Here is a 26752-nt window from a genome sequence, read left to right as displayed (position 1 = left end):
GTCGTCTGACTTTCCCGTCTGTTACATTCGTTGAAACTGGACCCTCTTCTCCCCATCCCTTGCCAGTCCCTCACCCCAAAATACCCAGAATCCATCCCTTTTCCCTCTCTGGATGGATTCTCTTGGGTTCCATTGTGTTGTGGATAAAGAGTGTAAGAAATGCAAATTACGTGGATGGCTGGTAGACTCCTTAATGACCTAAGATTTGCATTAGTTTCTCTCCTGCACCCTGAAGAGTGATTTTGTTGCTGCTGCGTAGATTCTGTGTAACTTTTTACTCTCCCTGTTTTCTCCCTAGACATCTTCATGCCCGTTAGTTCACCGTTTGCCTAGCATGTCCCTGTGGCGTCTCAAAAAAGTTTCATCGTCCAGTCATTGTTTCTGATGTCTTTCTGACCTCACATCATATTTGGTTCTCCTACTGACCTTTGATCTAGTTTGACCTTTGAAATTTGCATGTGACCTCATCTAGCTATGAATTCTGGGAAGTCAATGTGAAAAACATTGCTGCATTCATGCAAGACTGAAATTTATTATTAGACAAATTAATTATAGAAAAAACCTGTGGCAAAAATGTTTCTTTCTTATTTTTTCTTTCTTTTCATAAAACAGACTTGAAAGTATTATACAGGGATTGGCATTCTTCCCGGTCACTGGTAACAATAGCAATATGTGTCCAGGGACACAGAATGTTGGTTTCTAACAGACTACTTCCAAAAACAGTTTGAGAAAAAAACTGTCTGATTTTAAGTCTCTAGAGGTCTGTAATAGTTTTTACATTTTTCAGGCAGTGTAAAGTTTTTTGATAAGGCCATTTTAGGTGGCTCACTTTCTCATTAAGATATATATATAGAACCACTTTTGTAGATTAGTATAAGAAAAATATTTACCCTGTTTTGGGGCAAATGCTACCTATTTGTGTCACCTTTTGCTGAACTGACTCACAGTTAGACAATCCATGGTTTAATGCACATGAAATTACCTATATTTTATACTGTTTCAATGTACAGGAGAAAGGTTACTGTAAACTGTGTTACGTTGGTGCTTCTGTGAATTAAGTTGTGGTTTCATCATGAGTCTTATGGTCTTAATGTTCTTTGTTGATAAGACAAGTTTAGAATTGGTTTACTTAAAACAAAAAAGAATTTCAAAAAAAAAGTTGTTTGCTTAAAAAAAAATTTCATGTGAGGGGAAAAAAAAATCCTATTCCAGAATAAGTTTTGTGTTGGCTTGTAAAGCATTGATGTCATTTTTTTTTTTAAATTGTGGACTATTTAGATGTGTTTGTGTTCAGCAAAATGTGATTTTTTTTTCTTTTAAAGAAAAAAAGTGAAAATATATAGTGCCAAATTCCAAAGGTACTTCCTTCCTAGAGCTTCAGTGTGTTTCTTGTGAGAAGTAATTTGATAACATGGGTATTTTATTATGTGTTTTGTATAAATCCCTAATATTTAAAAAACAAAAAACAACAAAAAAAAAGGTTAAAAAGTTTGTTAACTTGCTATCCTGTGGTCTTGTTGCCTGAAATTGTTATTGTTTGTTATTTCTCTATGATGTTTTTTGTAAGACATTGTATAAGTGCCCATGTCTCACTTTTTTAACCACTCTGCACATCAATGCTGTGACGGCAACCTCACAATGTATTTTCTTCATGATATATGGAAACCTCTAAGGTGAGAAAGTTTTGAACTTTTAACCCTTTCTACCCAGAGCTATCTGGAATGTTGATAACTTTTTATACTGTCATAATTTCCGTTTGTTTTGGGGTGTTTCTAATTTGGATTTCTTGTTCTGCATATATCTTTCAGTTGTTTCTGTCTTTCCTACTTTTTTATCCTTTGGTTGAGATCCAAAAGAAAGGAAGAGAGTTTTCGAGATAAACGGGAACGGTAGATAGAGTCAAGCACCTAAATAAACCTTAAATTCAGTCTGCTTTTGAGGTCAGGTGAGCGGTATGTTCCAGTTTACAGTAACATCATGCACCTGTCCAGGTAAACCATTCTGTGATGATGGGGTAGTCTTTGGAGGGATTCTGCTTTCGTTTCTTATTCCCAAGGTAATGTTTCTTATCAGCCATTGTGCTGGGGATTGTCCGACCCCAGTGGATACCTCTGAATGAGCAACGTGTCTGGAGTTAGACGCTGACCATCCTGTCCCTGCCTTTTTGTTTCCTCTGAGCTGAATGCATCTACAGGGGACTGACCATTCAAGGCAAACTCAGTTCTTCATCAGTTACTGACCAAATACCCAGCACCAGTTCCTGCTGCCATTTTCTAAAGTGCCATATTTCTTTGACTTCATGTGAACAGGTCTCTTGCTGTCCTGACAAACCCCAAGTCATCCCTGCAACCCACTCAAAACTCCTACCTTTTTTGGAAGCTTGTTTCGTAAAGGAGTTCAGAAACTGCTGGCTCCACTTCCTCCATTTCCCACTGACCACCCTGTTTGGTTTATTGTGTGTGTGGATGTGATAGCCCTGGGAGGGAAAGGACTAGCCTCTATTGATGCAAAAAAAAAAAGTTTCCTTCTTACAGCACATGCACTTAAAATGAAACGACCTGTATTATCCTCACACGTGTTTACTACTGCTGGGGCCTTCCTTCATCCTTCGAGGGCTATTTTGTACTTCCTGCAGCTGAATAATAAAGGTTATCGCACACGTCTCTCTCGTATATACGATACGGTGGTAACACAGATACACATGTAAGAACACAAGACAACACCATCTGAATTTCCTAGACTGTTTCATTCAGAATCTCATCAATTATACATAAACCTTAAACTATCTTCCCCCACTTCACTGAAGCCAGAAGTGCTCCAGTGCCCTCCTCCTCCCCTCCGCTCCCCCACCTCCCCCAGAGGAGCTGAGTGCACTCAACAAGAGGCTCAGGGCGGGCGCTTAGAGCTAAGTGTTGATTCTGCAGGCAACCAAGACAGTACCGTTAGGGGGAAGGTCCTTTTTCTTTTCTGGGGGGGGCATGTTTCATTGCTCAAAAGATAACCCTCCTCAAAGACAAGCTGTCCTTTTCTTCACTTTCTCTGTTAATATCAAAAGGAAAAAGCTGCAAGGGTGCGAAGGGCCTGTGCCAGAAGAAAACACACAGGGAAACTGCTTTTTTTTTAAATCAAGTGTAGAGAATAGTCATTTTTAAACTGAATTAGAGAATTGTGATCAAATGGCAGTCCTCAAAGGCGTAACAAGTTCATCTTTCTTTCACCATAGGGGTTATAGTTCTTTGGCTTGTGCTACTCTGGATTCATTTTACTGTTTGTTTTTAATTATCTTAAGTGCTAATTAATAAGAAATAAAATTTTAAAAAAACCTGTAGTTTCATTACCTTTTTGAATAATGTCATACAAAAAAATGTATGTGTTTTTTTGTGCTGTGAGAATTGTTGTTTGTAGATTAATAATATCATTTTGTTTAGAATTACAAAATAGTTTTTAAATATTGTCTGAGAAAAGCCAAAGTTAATGCAACCTAGTGGAAAACTGTAAGACCATTTGAGTATTGTTTGTTTTATTGATGCATTTGGATTTTGTTGTTTGATGGAATTTGAGCCAAAAAAAAACGCAGGCTTTCCTATTTCTACAACTGATTGTACTTCTGCATTTTGTACCAGTGGAACTTTTTATACTGGAGATTAAAAAAAAATGGAAATTTTTGTGGCTTACTCTAGTGGGCCCCCTGACAAAGACTGATTTCAAGTTTGATTTCTGGTTGATAGAAAGAAAGTTGCTTTTCTTTTGAGAATTAAAAACTTTGGCTTGATTTCTTTTTTCCCTTTGCTTATATCTAGCATTAGAATTTTGTCTTAAAATACAGCGGTAAGTTTCACTTTTTATTCTGTATTGTGCAGTTACACAATAAGGTAATTAGATTTAGAAGTACTCAGTCACTTTAAGTGGATAAATGTATTAGTTAAAACTTTAGGGGTTTGCTTTTTTGCTGTTTAGATCAAAGTTTTTTCTGATTCTTCTGTCCTCATTGTGAACATAACCGTGTAGTTGAAACAGTCAGACTTATTTTTGTAACGTATGTTATTGTGTGATGCAGTTTTTTGCTTCTGTCTCCAATATTAAACCATTTTCCTAATACTTGTTTCTCTCTCTGAGTGTTGTATTGTTGGTAGTCATTGTATGTTGGTGATACATCTACACGCCTCACTGTTTCACGTATCTGTTTTTTTCTATATGTTGTGTAAAAAGATACAGTCGATTCCACCTAAGTGAATATCTGATTTGGGGAAGGGGAACTACACACCAGCCACCTCGGATTTATGTACAACAGCCTATTTTAACCACTGCTTCCAAGACTTACGTCTATGGTCCACCTACATAACTGCCTGCAGAGTCAGATTTGCCAAGACCTTGTCCGGTCTTTTGACCACACTGGTACATTGCACTTTCTCTCTTCTCTGCTCTCTGCTCCTCTCTTCTTCTCTTGATATGTGTACGCAGTTCTTAACACTCAATAATGGCTGCCACTTTGCTGCATAACCTTAGGAAACGTGAGAAGAGAGGCAGCAGCGCTGGGGTTTCTTCTATCTACCATGAGTCCAAAGGCCTATCATTACCATCAAACTCTTCTCAGAAACAAGTCACTTTTTTTTTTTAAAGGTGAGCTCCTTAAGGGAAGAAACTAAACTTTACTTACCTGGTGAATAGATATGAAAGGTATTAAACTGAAATCCATGCGTTGCCATCAATCAATAGCTATGTGTAGAAAAGTAAATTATTTTAAAGAGCTAGCTGAATCCAGGAGCAGCTTTAATTATTAAAACTAATGGAAGAGAAAATACTTGCAAAGGCTCAAATGGAAGCTCTACTCAGTCTGGTTGGGTGGGAGGGGGGAAGGTAAAGCTTCTCATGCCCAAGTCTTCATAACACATCATCCATTTCCACATGAAAACCAAGACTGCCAGATACATCCACACACGCCCCCCTGAAAGTGTATACTTTGTAGAAAGCCTTGTCCCTCACCATCGCCCAACCCCAGGTAGAAAACTAGAGAAAAAACCATTCCTTGTACGCCCTTGAAAGCTGAAGCCACAGACCCTCCTCCCTTTCTGCCCATCTCTTCTGCTCAGGAATCTGATTGCTCTCCAAGTGCTCTTACAAGATTCCACTGACGTCTGCTCCCTGTCTGATCTCTCCCTCCAACTCTTCAGACGCACAGACTCTGTCTGACTCAGGCCACCCGGCACCGGCAGCCATCCCCTGGCTGCCAACGAGGTCCTCCCTGCAGGTGCTCAGGCCCCTCGCCCTCCGGTTTCAGCAGCCCCTCTGAGCCCTAGCCTCTCTTTTCTAGTTGGCGGCACAGCACAGAGGGGCTGGGTTGAGGCGGAGGCAGTTTCCCACATAGGCCAAACACCTCAGCGAAGTAGCCTCCACTAGCTCCGGACCCGCGCAGATGGGAGCTGACTTCCTGCCAATACTTCTGCTTAAACCTCATCAGAGCCTTCATCAGTTTGCCTCTGAAAACCCACTGCTTACAGCAGTGGGGAAAAGAGCGCTAAGGGTGTGATTTCCCTTTCTTTCTCGTAAATACTTTTGCGTGGGTGGAGGGTGTGAGGGAGGGGAGAAGGGTGTAAAGAGGGTGATCAACTCTTTCCAAGATGCGAGTGTTTACTTTTTCAATATTTAAGTCATACAAGTATCTACATCCACCATTTGGCACAAGGCAAAATACTCCTGCTAAGTAAAAGAAGGGAAAGACAAACCAGAATTGTTTGTTGTTTTGGAAAAACAACGAAAACAATAATTCTCCAAAGAAGGGGACACAAGTCCTAGCTCCCTTAAGCACGTATGACGTAAAGCCGGTCCCTGCTTAAATTCACACTTGCCCTCTTGATTCTGTAAAACACTGCAGTGTCAGCAAGGCGTCTTTGCCTGCCACGCACGGACCACACTGGGACACGACAGACCTGTCAACGCTGACTTTGCTGACAGAAGTCACACGTCTGCACAGCCCACAGCAGTTCTGAGCAGTCTCGGGCGGGCACTCTGGGCTGGCGGGCTAGGAAACACAGTGAACATTAATGTACTGTGAATCGTTCCTGATAAGTGAATAAAACATTGTGACCAAACAATCAGCTTATTCACTTATCAGGAATCGACTGTTCTGCTAACTCGCTGTTTTGTTTTTCATCTCTGTTGTAGTTCACTATTTCTGCTGTGTTCTGTTTTCTCCTCTCATGCTTGGGCAAAATCACTGGGAATATTATCTTCATGTGACCATGAAACGTTTATATCGAGTGAAAATGATATCTTAACAAAATCTATGCACTTGCTATCAGGAACACAATACTGGATGTGTCTTATATATATTGAACTATATAGTACTCGATTTCTTAAATAAAGCTTAAGAAAGGATTCTGTTGTGTGTAAAGTTAATGTTAACTATTTTTCAAAGCAGTGTTTCTAAGGGGTATTTTTGTTCTTTTCTGTCTTGCGTGATACAGGATATTTTTCATTAAAATTATAATCACTGGCTTTATGACTTAATATTTAATAAACTGACTTTGGAAACAAAATGGAGTGGGGTGGGGGGAGTTCTTCCAAGTGTATTTTAGTGAGAGACATCTGGAAAACCATTCCCTTACTGGTGGCCATGGCAAATCTGAGGCAGCAGAAGAAAGCAATCCCTTCACCACCAAGAGACCCCTGGAAAGCATCCAGAATCTGCCCTGACCTAGAAAACCCCACTGCCTTTCTGAATGTGATCTCTTTAGGCTCAGAAGAAAGGGGACGAGAAAGAAAGGCAGATCCAAGAATACTGCTGGTTGGCATCAATGCTTTTCCAAAATGAGATGACACTAAAACCATACCCTGCTGGAGAGCAATGGCGGGTCTATTCAGGACTGCAAAATGAAAGAAAGCAAGAGAAGGGGTTTGATCACTCAGGATGAGAAGGGTAAAATTTCAAAGTGACATGTGAGAGAGACATCCTATAACAGTTGCAAAGCTTAAATGGGAGGCCTGCTGCTCAGCCCTTTGAAGGAATATTTTTGATATTTTTCCTATGGGCCATAAGTCTGAACAGAATGGCATTTTCTATTGGATTTTCTTTTTTGCTTTGAGGTTTTGTGTTAGATTTGTTTTTCTTGCTTAGTGTTTGATTCGAAGAAAAAGTCCTAAACTTCTACTTGCAAAATGGCACAGGCATGCTAATCCTTTATAAAACAAACCTTATTCAGCCCCGATAATGAGGGACAGAGATAGCACAGTCAATGAAAATCCCCAGATAATCCAAAATTCTTCTTCCAGTCTCTGCCTCCTCCCACCCTAAACCTCCAATTAATATTTGTGACCAAAACCAAAATTTCCAGTGAAAGTGAGAGATCAGAGAAACAGTCAAGGGTACCAAAGTCCCAGGGCCAAAGTTGATGCACTTGCTGGAGCTCATGCAGTTTAAGGTTGAGGCAGAGATTCTGTTTTTAAAAGGTTAATATTTTGAAAACCATTGGTCTACATGAACTGGGCTTGGGTGTTGAAGAATGGGTGGCCTTCACCATCAGTCTCATAGCTAGAAAGCATCCTCTTTGTGAAAAAGGACACATCCAAGGCAATAATGGGGAAGATGGACTCTGAGCCTCAGGGAAGAAAGGATGAATGCCAATATGCCCCTCTTGAGCCCGCAGCCCCAATTCCATCATCCCTGCTCCAGAACTCACCGGCCAAAAGCTGCGTGCTGGGGACCAGCTCAGAGCAACGGCATGAGGGTCTGTCAGGTGGGAGCTGCTTTAGGGGGAGGCACCATTTCTCTGAAACTTTCTCTACTGGCAGCAAAGCCACCTGGCACCAACTTCTGCCTGCCCACATCTGAAGGATGTTTTTACAAATAGAAACTATATGTACATTACATACATACACATAAGACATGGTCTGTGATCTGCAACTGATCAACTATAGTTAAAGCCCCAAATAAAAATCCCCAGCTCTGAGATGTGCGGTGGCCCCTCAGTCTCGAGGCTGGTATGCAAGGTGGAGAACGTGCCTAGATGCCCTCTGGAGCCACGCGCCTCCGTGGGGATGCCAGCACCAGCACCCATCACCCATGTAGCCTCTCCGTGTCTTCATTTCCTCACTGGCAAAACTGATGCAAGAATAATACCAAGTGCAGAGGGCTGTGAGAAGGATTAACTAAGCCAGTATTTACAAACCACTTGTGCTAAGGGTCCATCATGTTCTAAGTACTCAGCAAGGCCGACCAGTGAACAGTGGCTGTGCACTAACAAGGCCCATTGCAAGAAACCAGGAGAGGCAGGCCCTCCCGCAGGCTGCCCTAAGCCCCAGGTAAGAACTCCATTCTCAGAAAGGAGACACTCCGCTGGAGTCCACCCCTTCCTACCTCTAAGTATTATACTCGCGTACCTCTTACCCAAAAGAAAAGCCTAGCTTTCCAGTTTAGGTCCTAGGTGGGAATGACAGAAATCACCTGGAGATATGCCTGCAACAAGCCTTCCAAAGCACTTGTGTTCTCAGTTGCGGCACCAAAGCCAGTATGTCTCTCAGCACCTCAGGAAGAGCAGGGCCAGGGCTCAGAAGCCTGGATGAGGCCCAGCACAGAGCTCTCTAAACCACTTCACCCCACGCCCAGCTTAACTGCTTCTGTTTGTTTTGATTACTGGTGATCCAAGTAGAATTTTATTTAGAAACACAGTTTTGTTACTAAAAGCACAAAGATTAAAACTCACTGCTTTAGATGGGGGTAGTCCTAAGAGAGGGTCAGTGTTACTTAGGCTCCGTGCCATGTATTTATTGTTCGGAATCAGTGTCTCCTTCCTCTCCCTCCCTCATCTCTCTACTGCTTCTGTGTTCCCATAGTTCACTGTCTGACACATCATGACGTTCACTATTTGCTGTGTGCGTTTACATGTTGCTCGACTGCGAGCTGTGACGGCGGTGACTGTCTCATTCATCTCTGTATCCCCAGTGCCGCAACACAGTGCCTGCCATGCAGTCAGTGTTCAGAACCACCGGGTGGACGGATGAATGCAGCAGGCAGTCTTGCTAGGGCTGGGAGAAGCATTCCTTATTAAGCGGACAACTCAGGAGATATTTGTGGAGAGAAATCTGATTACAGTCTGGGATGAGGATGGTGGAAACTGGTGGTCGAAGTCAGGAGCCACTGTGTGAGGCCTGGGGCACAGATGGGGACGAGGAACACTCATCTGCTTGTGCATCCCAAACACACAGGTTCTGCCTTGCCGCCACAGAGCTCATCACTACTCGGTCCTGACTGGAAGGACATTCCTGTAATTAGGTCAAACTCCCTGAGCAGTACTGTCAACTTTTCCTAAGCTAAATTCTGAACCCTTTCGGGAACACTTTTTAATCTAGGGACTATCCCTAGATGTTTAATATTGAAGAGATCAGACCACTGAACCGAGTACAATTCAATAGAAAGCTATGAGTAAAGGCACTGACTGCCAAGGCACTCTTGAGAAGCGGTCAGCACCCTTCCACCCTCTCAGCTGCAGCCACTGTTCAACCTGCCAGGTTAGGCCCGGAGCTGGAAGGGCCACGCAGCCCACAAGCAGCACCACGACTGACTCATCAGAACAGCCCTGAAGGCAGGCAGTCCGTGCTGCTGCCCCGATGCTGTGTGGCTCCAGACATCCGGGAAATGCACCTGAATCTACGTGATGTGTCCCAGCTTGTCAACAGCTACCACAAAGATAGAACACAATCCACTCAACAGTCACTTGTTCAAAAGACAGGTATTAAGCAGCTACCCCATGTGAGGCACTCAGGCCAGGGTGGGTAGTGCAAAGAGAAGTAGTCCATGGCCCTGCTTCCAGGAGTCTGCCTTGATTGGCATATCTGCCAAGTAAGGAGAACCTCTTCAAAGCAGCAAGAGTAGATATCCAAACACAACCCTCTCTCCCCACAACATGTCTGAACGGACTGTGTCACCACAGTACCCAAGCAGGGTTATTATAGACTGAAGATCCACAGACTAGTCCTTCACTGAGCTTGGTGCTATTCAGACGCAATGTCTTCCTGGCTGGGTGGGGTAGAGTGACCAGAGAATTCGGCCGGGTGCTGGTCTGCCTGACCCAGGGCCTCAAATAGCCTGGGCTGCTCTCACCCAAGCAGGAGAGCTGAGTCTGCCCTGCCTGCTCAGGGCATGGCCCTCACCCCACAAACCCCACACCAGAAACTCTGTTCTGGAAAATTTGGGAGTTGCCTAAAGTGGGCCCACTCAGTTCCACCCAGGCCAGAGAGCTGAGTCATAGCCCATATATTGCAGAGCATAACCCCAGCCCCACCTGACAGAAAGAGCTGTGAGAACACCTGGAACTTGCTGTATAACCCAGCAACACTCAAGCCAAGAGGCAGGTAGGCAGAGGTGAACACCCCTAAAGCAAAGCCAGAGGCCCTGTTCAGCCAGACAGGGGTAAGCTTGAGCCGAGACCCCAAACAGCCTGAGTGGCGCTGGAGCTGCTGCTTCTGTGCCCAGGCAAAGAAACTAATTCATAGCCCCACTTATCACTGAATACAGCCATCAACCTGCTAGACAGGAGAGTCTTACCAGAGCACACAGAAGCTGCACAGCCCATCCAACAGCCCTACTTACAGTGACACTTGCCCAGAAAGCTGTGGCTTTTCCTATACGCAGAGGAAGGCCTGTGGCATCATCTGACCAGAATGTTCAGTGTACACTCTTGCCTGCTTCAGGTCCTCAAATTGCAGAGACGCTAATTCTTAGCCCCACCTACAGCTGAGTATAGTACCCAAGCCTGACCAGAGAACCCAGGTGACCACAAAGCCCATCCTACAGCCTCACCTGGACAGAGAACAAGCTAGTGTTTCCAGCCAGCTGCTCCCAACAAGTGGCACACACCACTATCCCATCTCACAGCTTAAAGCACCAAAATTAAACCTTGTATCAGGCGCCACCTGTCCAAGGACATATGCCCAGAAACCTAAAATGAGCTAATAGTAAAAACTATCTCTACCAAAGAAAACCTGCAAAGTCTGGAAGAGAAGACCCCTTACTCAAACTGCACAGACATCAATGTAAGGAATCAAGGATTATAAAAAATCAGGAAAATATGACACTCTCAAAAGTAATCAATAAAGTTCAAATAACTGACCCTAAAGAAATAAAGACCTATGAACTGTCGAATAATCCCCCTCAAAAAGTTTAGTGAAATACAAGGAAATAAAAACAACTAAATTACATTAAGAAAATATTAAACAAAATAAGTTAACAAAATGAGAAATGCAACAGAAATAGAAACCATCTAAAAAGATGAAATACACAAAAATACTAGAGCTGAAAAATACAAAAACTGTCTGAGGCATTCAATAGAGAGCTTCAAAAGCAGACTCAACCATGCAGAAAAAAGAATCAATGACCTGGAAGACAGAACATGTGAAATTATCCAGTCAGAGAAAAAAGAATGAAAAAGAGTGAAGAAACCCTATGGGACACAATGAAAAGAAACAATATTCACATTGTGGGAATTCCAGAAGAGAAAGAGACAGAAGGTATGTTGAAAGCAAAAAAGTATATTTTCTTTAAAAAGTTATATGTAAAGCAAAAAAAAAAAATTCCCAAAACTGGGGCGAAAGGTACATATCCAGATACAAGAAGTCCAAACTATCCCAAACAGGGTGCTATGATTACATTGTCAAAAGTCAAAGACAAAAGATCATTAATAGCAGCAAGAAAAAAGAAGTTACGTAAGAGAGAACCCCATAAGATAAGATTATCAGCAGATATTCTCAGCAGATACTTTTCAAGACAGAAAAGATACAGAATGCCTTAAAAACAGAAAAATCCAATGATACAGGAGACTCATTTTAGCCTTAATGACACAGAGAGACTGAGCATGATTGGATAGGAAAAGATTATTTCAAGTAAAGCATAAGCAAATCAAACAAACCAAGGGCACATGTGTGTTCAGTCGCTTCAGTCATGTCTGACTCTTTGCGACTCTGGACTGTTCCCCACCAGGCTCCTCTTTCCATGGGATTCTCCAGGCAAGAATACTGGAGTGGGTTGCCATGCCCTCCTCCAGAGGATCTTCCTGACCCAGGGATGGAAATCACATATGCCTTCATCTCCTGCATTGCAGGCAGATTCTTTACCACTGAACAACCTGGGAAGCCCCAAACCAAGGCTGAAATGAATGTGAAAGTCGCTCAGTCGTGTCTAGCTCTTTGTGACCTCATGGACTATACAGTCCATGGAATTCTCCAGGCCAGAATACTGGAGTGGGCAGCCTTTCCCTTCTCCACAGGATCTTCCCAACTCAGGGATCAAACCCAGGTCTCCCACACTGCAGGCAGATTCTTTACCAACTGAGACACAAGGGAAGCCCAGGAATACTGGAGTGGGTAGCCTATCCCTTCTTCAGCAGATCTTCCTGACCCAGGAAATCGAACCAGGGTCTCCTGCATTGCATGCAGATTCTTAACCAACTGAGCTATCAGGGAAGCACCGAAACCAAGGTTAACTATAGTTATATCAGACAAAAGACTTTAACCTGAAAATGGCAAAAAAAAAAAAAAAAAGACAAAGAAGGTCATTATGTAATGATAAAGGAGTCAATACATCAAAAAGATAGTTCAGTTCAGTTCAGTCACTCAGTCGTGTCCAACTCTTTGCAACCCCATGAATCGCAGCACGCCAGGCCTCCCTGTCCATCACAAACTCCCGGAGTTCACTCAGACTCAAGTCCACTGAGTCAGTGATACCATCCAGCCATCTCATCCTCTGTCGTCCCCTTCTCCTCCTGCCCCCAATCCCTCCCAGCAGCAGAGTCTTTTCCAATGAGTCAACTCTTCGCATGAGGTGGCCAAAGTACTGGAGTTTCAGCTTTAGCATCATTCCCTCCAAAGAAATCCCAGGGCTGATCTCCTTCAGAATGGACTGGTTGGATCTCCTTGCAGTCCAAGGGACTCTCAAGAGTCTTCTCCAACACCACAGTTCAAAAGCATCAATTCTTCGGCACTCAGCCTTCTTCACAGTCCAACTCTCACATCCATACATGACCACAGGAAAAACCATAGCCTTGACTAGACGGACCTTTGTTGGCAAAGTAATGTCTCTGCATTTGAATATGCTATCTAGGTTGGTCATAACTTTCCAACTGTAAATATTTATGCATCCAACGTCAGAGCATTTAAATAAAGCAAATACTATAAAAAAGCTAAAAGAAAAATATATGGCTACACAATAACAGTTGGAGACTTTTAACATCTTATTATTAACTTTGAATAGATTATCCAGACAGCAAATCAATAAGAAAACAGTGAATTTGAGCAATACTGTAGTGCGAATGAATCTAACAGACATATATAGAACATTCTATCCTACAAAGTAGACAACATTCTTCTCAAGAACACATATTCTAGGATAAATGACATGTTTGGCCACAAAACAAGTCTTAGCAAATTTAAGAAGACTGAAATCATATCAAGTTGTCTCCTCTGCTCACAATGGTATGAATCTAGAAATCAATAATGAGGGAAAAACTGAAAATTTCACAAAAACATGGAAATTAAGTAACATTCTTCTAAACAACCAATAGAATAAAGAAGAAATTACATGGTAAAAGTATCTTAAAAATGGAAACACAACATACCAAAACATATGGGATGCAGCAAAAGCAGTTCTAAAATAGAAGTTCACAGCAAAATGCCTGTATTAAGAAGTAAGATCCCAAATAAACAACCTAACTCTATGCCTTAAGGAACCAGAAAAACAACAAACTGAGCCAAAAATTAGCAAAAGGAAGGAAGTAAGACTGGAGCAGAAACAAGTGAAATAACAGGAAAACAATAGAAAACATTAACTAAATCAAGAATTAGTTCTTTGAAAAGACAAACAAAATCAACAAACTTTTAACTAGACCAGTTAGGGAAAAAAGGAGGACCCAACTCAGGAAAATTATAAGTGAAAAAGGAAATACTAAAAATAATACCATAAAAATGCAAGCAATCGTAAGAGGCTAGTATGAACAAATATACAACAGCTAACTGACCAACCTAGAAGAAACAGAAAAATTCTTATAAGCATATAAACTAGGAGCTTGATTCAGGAAGAAATAGAAACTCTGACTAGGCCAATTACTAATAAGGAGATTGAATCAGAAATCAAAACTATCCCAGTGAAGTGAAGTCCAGAACCAGATGGCTTCACTGGTGAATTATACCAGACATTTAGAAAAGGCTTCAGCCAATCCTTCTCAAACTACTCCAAAAAACTAAAGAGGACACTTCTAAATCCATTTTACAAAGCCAGAAAGGACACTACCACATCAATATCCTTCATGAATACAGACACAACAAGTCTCAATAACATATTAACACATGATCAAGAGGGATTTATACCTGAAAGCGTGGTTCAAATACATGAGTTGAAGTGACATTACTACTACTACTACTACTACTAAGTCGCTTCAGTCGTGTCCGACTCTGTGCGACCCCATGGACTGCAGCCTACCAGGCTCCTCCATCCATGGGATTTTCTGGGCAACAGTACTGGAGTGGGGTGCCACTGCCTTACTGGAAAGAAAAAAAAAATCATATTATCATCTCAATAAATGAAGAAAAAGCATCTAACAAAATTAAACATACATTCGTGATTAAAAAAAATTAATAAATTAGAAATAGAAATGTACCTCAACATAATAAAGGCCATATATGATTACATCACAGCTAACATCACATCAGTGGTGGGAAGCGGAAGTTTTGCCTCTAAAAATAGAAACACGAGTAGAAACACGAGGGTTCCCACCTCTACTGCTCCTATGCTCAGCACAGTGCTAGAAGCCCTTGCCAGAGTAACTAGGCAAGACAAAGAAATGCAAGGCCTCAAAAGTGCGGGGGAAAAGGAGTGAGACTATCTGCAGACAACATAATTTTATATCTGGAAAATCCTAAAGATTCCACCAAAAAATATATATATATATCTAATTAACAAATTCAGTAAAACTTCAGGATACAAAATTAACATGCAAAAATCATATAGCATTTCTATAAACAATGAATTATCTATAAAAGAAATAATTACAATAGCATCAGAAACAATAAAATATGTAGGAATAAACTTTAAAAATGAGATGAAAGATCTAAAAATCCAAAAATCACAAGACACTGAGGAAAGAAATCAAAGATGACACAAATAAATGGACATGTATCTCATGCCCCTGGATTGCAAAGATTAATACTGTTAAAATGTCAAAACCACCAAAAGCCATCAATTAAGTCAATGTAATCTCTTATCAACATTCTAATGGTATTTTTTTAAGAGAAGTAGAAAAAATAATTCTAAAATTTATATGTAACTAAAATGACTCTAAATACTAAAGCTATCATAAGAAACAAAAACAAAACAGGAGGCATCACACTTTCTGATTCCAAGCTATACTATAAATCTACAGTAATCAAAGCAGTACAGTACTGCATATAAACAGAAAAATAGACTAACTGAACAAAATCAAGAGTCCAAAATAAATCCAACCATATACAGTCAACTAACATTTGACAAGGGAGCCAAGAACACTCAATGGAAAAAATACAGTCTCTTCAATAAAAGGTGCTGGGAAAATTGGATATTCACATATAAATACATGTAGAGGCAAAAACAAGACCCACATATATGCTGTCTATAGGAGACCCACTTCGGACCCAGAGACACATAGAGACTGATAGAGGACGATAAAAGATATCTTGTGCAAATGGAAATCAAAAGAAAGTTGGAACAGCAATACTCATAATCAGATAAAACAGGTATTATATAAAGACTATTACAAGAGACAAGGAAAATCACTACATAATGACCAAGGGATCAATCCAAGAAGAAGATATATAATATATATATTATATATAATATATATGTATATATGTATAATATATATGTATATATATAATATATATGTATATATGTATAATATATATAATAATATATATGTATGCACCCAACATAGGAGCACCTCAATACAAGGCAAATGCTAACAACCATACAACAGGAAATCAACTCTACCACAATAATAATGGGGTCTTTAACATGCCACTTACACCAATGGACAGATCATCCAAACAGAAAATAAATAGGAAAACATGATGCAGCAGACAAGCTAGACTTAACTGATATTTATAGGACATGCCACCCAAGAGTGACAGAATACACCTTCTTTTCAAGTGTACATGGAACATTTCTCCGGGGTGGATCACATCTTGAGTCAAAAATCAAAGCCTTGGTAAATTTAAGAACTCTGAAATCACATCAGTCATCTTTCCCAACCACAATACTATGAGATTAGAAATCAACTACATGCAAAAAATTAAAAAAAACTATATTAAAAAAAACACAAACAAATGGAGGCTAAATAATACACTACTAAATAACCATGAGATCACTGAAGAAATCAAAGAGGGAATAAAAAAAATACACAGAAACAAATTACAACAAAAACATGATGACCCAGAACCTGTGGGACACAGTAAAAGCAGTTCTAAGAAGCAAGTTTATAGCAATTCAATCTCACCTAAAGAAACAAGAAAAATCTCAAATAAACAGTCAAGCCATACACCTAAACCAAACAGGGAAAGAACAAAAAAAAAAGTTATTAGAAGGAAAGAAATCATAAGATCAGAGCAGAAATAAGTGAAATAGAAATGAAGAAAACAATAGAAAAGATCAATAAAACTAAAACTTTGTTCTTTGAGAAGAAAATAAAATTGATAAACCTTTAGCCAGATTCAAAAAGAAAAAAAAAAAGAGGAGAGGATTCGAATAAATAAAATTAGAAACGAAAAAGAAGAAATTACAACTGACATCACAGAAATACAAAGATCATTTAAGAGACTACAACAAAAACTTCCTAGGTGGTCCAGTGGTTAAGAATCCACCTTGCAGTGAAGGGGACACGGGTTCAACCCCTGGTCGGGAAACTAATATTCGTTATGCCGTGGGGCAACTAAGCCCACACACCACAACTAGAGAGCCCGCAAGCCACAACAAAAGATCCTGCATGAAGCAACAAAGATCCTGAGTGCCACAACTAAGACCCAATGCAGCCAAATAAATTAACTACAAAAAAAATGAGACTACTGTATCAACTATATGCAAATAAAATGGACATCCTGGAAGAAATGGACAAATTCTTAGAAAGGTACAACCTTCCAAGACTGAACCAGGGAGATACAGAAAATATAAACAAACCAATCATAAGTAGTGAAATTGAAACTGTAATTAAAGATCTTCCAACAAAGAAAGTCCAGGGCCAGAGAACTTCACAAGTGAATTCCATCAACATTTAGCAAAGAGCTAACACCTATTCTTCTCAAACTCTTCCCAAAAATTGCAGGGGGAGGAACACTCCCAAACTCATTCTACAAGGCAACCATTACCCTGATATCAAAACCAGACAAATATATCACACACACACACACACAATCACAGAATACACTGATGAACATAAATGCAAAAATTCTCAGCAAAATACTAGCAAACAGAATCCAACAATACATTAAAAGGATCATATACCATGATGAACTGGAATTTATCCCAGGGATGCACTGGTTGTTCAATATATGCAAAATTAACCAATGTGACACACCATATTAACAAATTGAAGAATCAAAACCACATGAACATTTCAATAGATGCAGAAAAAGCTTTTGACAAAATTGAATGCCCATTTATGATTAAAAAAAAAAAAATCCAGAAAGTAGGCATAGAGGGAACCTACCTCAACATAATAAAAGCCAATATGACAAACCCACAGCAAATATTCATTCTCGATGGTGAAAAACTGAAAGTATTTCCTCTAAAATTGGGAACAAGATGTCTCACCACTCTTATTCAGCATAGTATTGGAAGTCCTAGCCACGGCAACGAGAGAAGAAACAGACATAAAAGGAACACAAATTGGAAAAGTAGTAGTGAAACTAGCGCTGTTTGCAGACGACATGATACCACACAAAGAAAATCCTAAAGATGCCGCCGGAAAACTACCAGACCTAATTGATGACTTTGCTGTAGTTCCAAAGGACACCAAATTAACGCACCTTACATTTCCATCCACTAACAACCAACACAAGATTAGAGAGATTAAGGAAACAATCCCATTTGGCATTGCAACAAAAAGAATTAAATGCCTAGAAATAACCTACCTAAGAATGCAAAAGACCTCAGAAAACTACAAAATGCTAATGAAAGAAATCAAACACATGGACGCAAACATATGGAAAGATATACCATGTTCTTGGACTGGAAGAATTAACATTGTTAAAATGACTATACTACCCATAGCAACCTACAGATTCAACGCAATCCCTATCAAATTACCAATGGCACTTTTCACAGAATTAGAACAAACAGTTTTTACAATTTGTAGGGAAACACAGAAGACCCCGAACAGCCAGTGCAATCCCCAAACAGCCAGTGCAATCTTGAGAAAGAAAAACAGAGCTAGAGTAACCAGGCTCCCTGACTTCAGACTATACTACAAAGCTACAGTATGGTACTGGCGCACACACACGCACGTGCACGCGTGCACACACACACACACACACCCCCCAGAAACACCAGAAATACAGGCCAATAGAACAGGATAGAAAGCAAAGAGATAAACCCACACAGAGATGGTCAACTAATCTATGATTAAGGAGGCAAAAATATACAATAGAGTAAAGACAATCTCTTCAATAAGTGGTGCTGAAAAAACTGGACAGCTACATGTAAAAGAATAAAAATAGAACGCTATCTAAAATACCACACACAAAAATAAGCTCAAAATGAATTAAAGACCTAAATGTAAGACTGGACACCATAAAATTCTTAGGGAAAAACATAGGAAAAACACTCTTTGACACAAATCATAGCAAAATCTTTTTTGACCCACCTCCTAGGGTAATGAAAATAAAAATAAACAGGACCTAATTAAATTTAAAAGCTTCTACATGACAAAAGAAACGATAAAATAAAAAGTCAACCTTAAGAATGGGAAAAAATATTTGCAAATGAGACAACAAACAAAATAGCTCATGCAGCTAAATATCAAAACAAACAACCCAATCAAAAAATGGGCCCAAGACATAAGAGACGTCCAAAGAAGACCTACAGATGACCAACAGGCACATGAAAAGATGCCCAATATCATTAATTATTAAGAGAAATGCAAATCAAAACTACAATAAGACATTACCTCACACCTGTCAAAATGGCCATCATCACAAAAAACAATAAATGCTGAAGAAAGTGTGAAAAGGGAACCCTCCTGCATTGCTGGTGAGACTGTAAATTGATACAGCCACTATGGAGAACTCTGGAGGGGCATCAGAGAGCCTTGGAGAATGGGCTTCCCCGATAGCTCAGTTGGCAAAGAATCCACGTGCAATGCAGGAAACCTCGGTTCAATTCCTGGGTCAGGAAAATCTGCTGGAGAAGGGATAGGCTACCCACTCCAGTATTCTCGGGCTTCCCTTGTGGTTCAGCTGGTAAAGAATCCACCCTCAATGTGGGAGATCTGGGTTCAATCTCTGGGTTAGGAAAGATTCCCTGGAGAAGGGAAAGGCTACCCACTCCAGTATTCTGGCCTGGAGAATTCTATGGACTGTATAGTCCATGAGGTCACAAAGAGTTGGACGCGACTGAGTGATTTTCACTCACTATGGAGAACAATATGGAGGTTCCTTTAAAAACTAAAAATAGAACTACCACATAACCCAGCAATCCCACTCCTGGGCACATACCCTGAGAGAACCATAACTCAAAAAGACACATGTACCCCATTGTTCACTGCGGCACTATTTACAATAGCCAGAATATGGAAGCAACATAACTGTTCATCAATAGATGAATGGATACAGAAGATGTGGTACATATAAACAATGGAAAGTTACTCAGCCATAAAAAGGAACGCAGGACTTTCCTGGTGGTCCAGTGGTCCTGGTGGTCCAGTGCAGGGGACACGGGTTCAATCCCTGGTCCAGGAAGATTTCACATGTGTTTGGGGCAACTAAGCCCATGTGCCACATCTTCCAAGCCCAGTCTCTAGAGCCCAAGAGATGCAAGTACTGAAGCGTGCATGCCTAGAGCCTGTGCTCCGCCACAAGAGAAGCCACCACAATGAGAAGCCCAAGCAACACTATGAAGAGTAGCTCCCTCTCACCTCAACTAGAGAAAGCCCGAGCACAGCAATGAAGAGCCAGTGCAGCCAAAAATAAATAAATCTCAAAGAAGAAGAAACTTAACTGTGTTATTTGTAGAGATGTGGATGGACCTAGAGTGAAGTTAGAGAAAAACAAGTATCATCTATTAATGCATATATGTGGAATCTAAAGGAACGGTACAGATGAACCTACCTGCAGAGACACAAACATAGAGACTGGATATGTGGACCCAGTGTGGGGAGGGGACAGTGGGGGAAATTGGGAGATTAGGATAGACATGTATACACCACCATGCATAAAACAGACAGATAGTGAGAACTTGCTGTACAGCAGAGGAAGCACGGCTTGACGCTCTGAGATGACACAGAAATGGGGAGGAGGGGGAGGAGGGAGGTTCTATACGTACACCTATAGCTGATTCACTTCACTCTACAGCAGAGACCAACACAACATTGTAAAGCAATTATATTCCAGTTTAATAAAAGTGAAACTAGACCCCTATCTTATACCATGCATGCGAAGTCACTTCAGTCATGCCTGACTCTTTGGGACCCCATGGACTGTATCCTGCCAGGCTCCTCTGTCTATGGGATTCTCCAGGCAAGAATACTGGAGTGGGTTGCCATTTCCTTCTCCAGGGGATTTTTCCAGCCCAGGAATCAAACTGCTCTGTGTCTCCTGCATTGGCAGGCGGGTTCTTTACCATTAGCCACCTTGGAAGCCCCATCTTACCCCATACACAAAATTAACTCAAAATGGATTAAAGACCTAAAAGTAAGACCTGCAACCATGAAACTCCTAGAAAAAAACATAGGGGGAAAGCTCCTTGACACAGAACATGGACCCATAGGCCACAATTTTTTAGATATGACACCTAAAACACAAGGAATAAAATCAAAAATAAATAAGTGGGACTATGGACTATATCATTAGAAAAGACCCTGATGCTGGGAAAGACTGAAGGCAGGAGGTGAAGGGAATGACAGAGGATGAGATGATTGGATGGCATCACTGACTCACTGGACATGAGTTTGAGCAAGCTTCAGGAGCTGGTGAAGGTCAGTGAAGTCTGGCGTGCTGCAGTCCACGGGATCGCAGAGTCGGACACGACTGAGCAACTAAATAACATGGACTACATCAAACTGAAAGGCTCTGCACAGCAAAAGAAACCATCCACAAAATGAAAAGACAACTACAAATGGGAAAAAATATTTGTGAACCATACATCTAATTAAGGGGTTAATATCCAAAATACACAAACATCTACAATTCCATAACACAAAAACCAATAATCCAACTTTTTAAAAAGGGTAAAAGACCTGAACAGACAATTTTGAAAATCCAATATATGAACAGTCAACAGGCACATGAAAAAAACGCACATCATTAGTCAACAGAGAAACACAAATCAAAACCACACTGAGACAGGTAACACCTCCTGCCTGTTAGAATGGCCATTAAAAAAAAAGAAAGAAATGGTTGATGAAGAGCTGAGACAAAAAGGGAGTCCTTGCACACTGTAAACTTTACAACCACTGTGAAAAACAGTATAGAGAATACTAAAAAAATTAAAAACAGAATTACTATATGATCCAGCAATTTCACCTCAAGGAATATATGCAAAGGAAATGAAAACACTAATTCAAAATTATATCTACACCACTATGTCCATAGCAGCATTATTTACAACAAAAAGACATGGAAACATCAACAGCTGAATGGATGAAGAGGTTGTAATACACGCGCGCACACACACACACACACACACACACACACCATGGAGTATCATTCAGCCATTAAAAAAATGAAGAAATCCTGCCATTTCCAACAACATGGATAGACCTTGAAGCATTTTGCTAAGTGAAATAATTCAGACAAAGACAAATACTATATGATCTCCCTTTGGAGGAAAAAACAAAACACCACTCATAAAAGAGATCAGATCTGTGGCTACCAGAGGTGGGAGAAGAAGATGACAGTCAGAAGGTATAAAATTCCAGTTATAAGAAAGATAAGTATGAAGGATGTAATATACAACATGATGACCACAGTTAACATAGTCGCACAGAATAAATGAAAATTATTAAGAGACTAAATCCTAAGAGTTCCCATCACAATGAGAAAAAAATTTTTGCTGCCTCTTTTTATTGTACCTGTATAACATGATAGATGCTAATTAACATTACTACAGTAATCATTTCACAATGCATGGAAGTTGAACCACTATGTTATATAACTTAAACTTATACAGTGTGTGTTGAGTCACTCAGTCATGTCCAGCTCCTTGCGATCCCATGGACTGTAGTCCATCAGGCTCCGGGTTGCCATTTCCTACTCCAAAACTTATATTGTGGGGTATGTCAATTATACCTCAGTAAAACTGAGGGAAAAAAAGAATATGATAAATATAAATATATAATATTCACACACATAAATACAAGAGTCCACAGTTTAAAATTTAGATAATTTATGATGTTACAGTGTACATGAATTTGAAAACCCTGATCTAAAGCAATGTTTTCCAAATTACATTCTACAGACATTAAGCTGCAAGATAATTTACAGGAAAAAAAAAAAAAATAGGGTTTGGTAGCCAAGATGTGTGAGAAATGCTGTTAACTTCCCAGGTGACTCAGTAAAGAATCTACCTGCCAAGGCAGGAGACCCAGGGTTCTATCCCTGGGTTGGGAAGATCCCCCGAGGAGGAAATGGCAACCCACTCCAGTATTTCTGCCTGGAAAATTTCATGGACAGAGGAGCCTGGGGGCTCCAGCCCATGGTGTCACAAAGAGTTGACGTAACTGAGAACACACAGTAAATAGCCTCCTCTTGAAAAATCCAAAATGTGTAGTAAAATTTATACAAAAAGCTCCAAGAAGCAAAGAGCCACCTATTTAACTTTGCTTAACCTAATGCTTATGAAATAGGGCATTCATTCTTAAAGCTCTGTATCAATATAATATCTATTAACCTGAGGGACAGCATAGTGTGATGTCATAGGTTCAAATCATGTCAGGTTAAGTGCGTGGCCTTTGGAACAATACTGGCTGCACTTGAATCCTAATTAGCTCTCCCACTTATTAGCTATTAGTTTCTTCATCTGTAAAACGGATAATAAAAATACATACCTACATGCAAAGTATACAACTGGCCAAAAAGTTAATTCAGGTTTTCCCATAAGAGGTTAAGGAACATCCTGATCAAAATTTTTGGCCAACTCAAAATTTATAGCAGCACTAGTAATATAAGCACTATATAATGTCGACTACATCCAAAGAATCAGTGTTCTACAGTGTGAGAAATACTGGTAGACAATCAAGTCCTTTCAGGGCTCTTGTCTCTCCATGGGAAGATTACCAACTAGTTAGAGACAGGGGTATATAATTATGACACCATATGTAAAGTGACACAGTATGTAACAGAGTTTTGCCAAGAGAAAGCACTGGTCATAGCAAACACCCTTTTTCAACAACACAAGAGACAACTCTACACCTGGACATCACCAGATGGTCAATATTGAAATCAGACTGATTATATTCTTGACAGCCAAAGATGGAGAAGCTCTATATAGTCAGCAAAAACAAGACCAGGAGCTGACTGTGGCTCAGATCATAAACTCCTTATTGCTAAATTCAGACTTAAATTGAAGGAAGTAGGGAAAACCACTGGACCATTCAGGTATGACCTAAATCAAATCCCTTACAATTATACAGTGGAAGTGACAAATAGATTCAAGGGATTAGATCTGATAGATAGAGTACCTAAAGAAATACGGACAGAGGTTCCTAACATTATACAGGAGGTAGTGATGGACGGAGGAGCCTGCTGGGCTGCAGTCCATGGGGTCGCGAAGAGTCGGAGACGACTGAGCGACTTCACTTTCACTTTTCACTTTCATGCATTGGAGGAGGAAATGGCAATCCACTCCAGTGTTCTTGCCTGGAGAATCCCAGGGACGGGGGAGCCTGGTGGGCTGCCGTCTCTGGGGTCACACAGAGTCGGACACGACTGAAGCGACTTAGCAGCAGCAAGCAGCAATCAAAAGCACCCCCAAGAAGAAGAAATGCAAAAAGGCAAAATGGTTTTCTGAGGAGGTCTTACAAATAGCTGAGAAAAGAAGAGAAGCAAAAGGAAAAGGAAAAGAAAAGATATATCCATCCGAATGCAGAGTTCCAAAGAATAACAAGGAGAGATAAGAAAGCCTTCCTCAGCAATCAGTGTAAAGAAATAGAGGGAAACAACAGAATGGGAAAGACTAGAGATCTTTTCAAGAAAACTAAGAGATACCAAGGGAACATTTCTGGAGAAGGCAATGGCACCCCACTCCAGTACTCTTGCCTGGAAAATCCCATGGACGGAGGAGCCTGGTGGGCTGCAGTCCATGGGGTCGATAAGAGTCAGACACGACTGAGTGACTTCACTTTCATGTATTGGAGAAGGAAATGGCAACCCACTCCAGTGTTCTTGCCTGGAGAATCCCAGGGACGGAGGAGCCTGGTGGGCTGCCATCTGTGGGGTCACACAGAGTCGGACACGACTGAAGCGACTTAGCAGCAGCAGCAGCAGCAAGGAAACATTTCATGCAAAGATGGGCACAATAAAGGACATAAATGGTATGAACCGAACAGAAGCAGAAGATATTGAGAAGAGGTGGCAAGAATATACAGAAGAATGATACAAAAAAGATCTTCAAGACCCAGATAATCACAATGGTGTGATCAGTCGCCTAAAGCCAGACATCTTGGAATGAGAAGTCAAGTGGGCCTTAGAAAGCATCACTACAACAAAGCTAGTGGAGGTGATGGAATTCTAGTTATTTCAAATCCTGAAAGATGATGCTGTGAAAGTGCTACACTCAATATGCCAGAAAATTCTGAAAATTCAGCAGTGGCTACAGGACTGGAAAAGGTCAGTTTTCATTCCAATCCCAAAGAAAGGCAATGCCAAAGAATGTTCAAACTACCACACAATTGCACTCATCTCACACGCTAGTAAAGTAATGCTCCAAATTCTCCAAGCAAGGCTTCAAACAGGACATGAACCAAGAACTTCTAGATATTCAAGCTGGATTTAGAAAAGGCAGAGGAACCAGAGATCAAATTGTCAACATCCATTGGATCAGAGAAAAAGCAACAGAGTTCCAGAAAAACATCTACTTCTGCTTTATTGACTATGCCAAAGCCTTTGACTGTGTGGATCACAGTAAACTGTGGAACATTCTTCAGGAGATGGGAATACCAGACCACCTTACCAGCCTCCTGAGAAATCTGTATGCAGGTCAAGAAGCAACAGTTAGAACCAAACATGGAACAATGGACTGGTTCCAAATTGGGAAAGGAGTAAGTCAAGGCTGTATACTGTCACACTGCTTATTTAATTTATGTGCAAGTACATCACGCAAAACGCTGGACTGGATGAAGCACAAGCTGGAATCAAGATTGCAGGGAGAAATATCAATAACCTCAGACATGCAAATGACACCATGCTTATAGCAGAAAGCAAAGAACTAAAGAGCCTCTTGATTAAAATGAAAGAGGAGAGTGAAAAAGCTGGCTTAAAACTCATCATTCAAAAAATGAAGATCACGGCATCCGGTCCCAATACTTCCTGGCAAATAGATGAGGCAACAGTGGAAACAGTGAGAGACTTTATTTTCTTGGGCTCCAAAATCACTGCAGAGGGTGACTGCAGCCATGAAATTAAGATACTTGCTCCTTGGAAGAAAAACTATGACAAACCTAGACAGCATTTTAAAAAGCAGAGACTTTACTTTGCTGACAAAGGTCTGTATAATCAAAGCTATGGTTTTTCCAGCAGTCATGCATGGATATGAGAGTTGGACTATAAAGAAAGCTGAGCACCAAGACTCTTGAGAGTCCCTTGGACTGCAAGGAGATCCAACCAGTCCATTCTGAAGGAGATCAGCCCTGGGTGTTCTTTGGAAGGAATGATGCTAAAGCTGAAACTCTAGTACTTTGGCCACCTCATGTGAAGAGTTGACTCATTGGAAAAGACTCTGATGCTGGAAGGGACTGGGGGCAGGAGGAGAAGGGGACGACAGAGGATGAGATGGCGGGATAGCATCACTGACTCGATGGACATGAGTCTGAGTGAACTCCAGGAGTTTGTGATGGACAGGGAGGCCTGGCATGCTGCTATTCATGGGGTCGCAAAGAGTCGGACACAACTGAGCAACTGATCTGATCTGATCTGATTCCAAACTAAGGACTTTGAGATTTCTGCCACAGGGACTGAGGTGCACAAATGTTAAAAACAACCAATCAACCAGCGAAGATCAGAAGGTCAATGTGGGAAGTGACCTGAAGAGGAAAAGACTAGATGCAAGGATATGTAATAATTCAGGTAAGCAGAGAAGGAAGGAGCAGTCAGACTGGAGGGGAAAACAGGTTTAGAGGTACTTCAAACACAGCAAAATACTGAATGTGACATTCAGAGAAAGAAGAAGGGAGGAAGGGAATCCTGGAAGGGGATTGTGGGTTATCAAGTAGGTTTATATCATGTTCATATCTCTCCTGATCTTGATCTCAGGAGGCAGGGCTGGAAACAGATGTGGGAGACATGAATCTGGGGGGTCACTAGTTAGGGGGGT

The 26752-nt window shown here is 40.8% G+C and overlaps 1 protein-coding gene and 1 long non-coding RNA gene across 5 annotated transcripts in view; one reads left to right on the top strand and one right to left on the bottom strand.

The window, feature by feature from the left end:
- The window catches only part of CELF2 (CUGBP Elav-like family member 2), a 557440-nt gene extending 550947 nt beyond the window's left edge, over window positions 1-6493 (top strand). For all 4 annotated transcript variants that reach the window (NM_001428342.1, NM_001428341.1, NM_001428339.1 and 1 more), the window contains one exon: window positions 299-6493. The gene's annotated coding sequence lies outside the window, so the exon portion shown is untranslated. The remainder of the gene's footprint in view (window positions 1-298) is intronic.
- The window catches only part of LOC132346877 (uncharacterized), a 56770-nt gene that overhangs the window by 14138 nt on the left and 15880 nt on the right, over window positions 1-26752 (bottom strand). The window lies entirely within an intron of this gene.

The sequence above is a fragment of the Bos taurus genome, chromosome 13, assembly GCF_002263795.3.
Source record: "Bos taurus isolate L1 Dominette 01449 registration number 42190680 breed Hereford chromosome 13, ARS-UCD2.0, whole genome shotgun sequence".
Taxonomy (NCBI): Eukaryota; Metazoa; Chordata; class Mammalia; order Artiodactyla; family Bovidae; genus Bos; species Bos taurus.
This window is presented reverse-complemented; position numbering and strand designations above follow the sequence as displayed.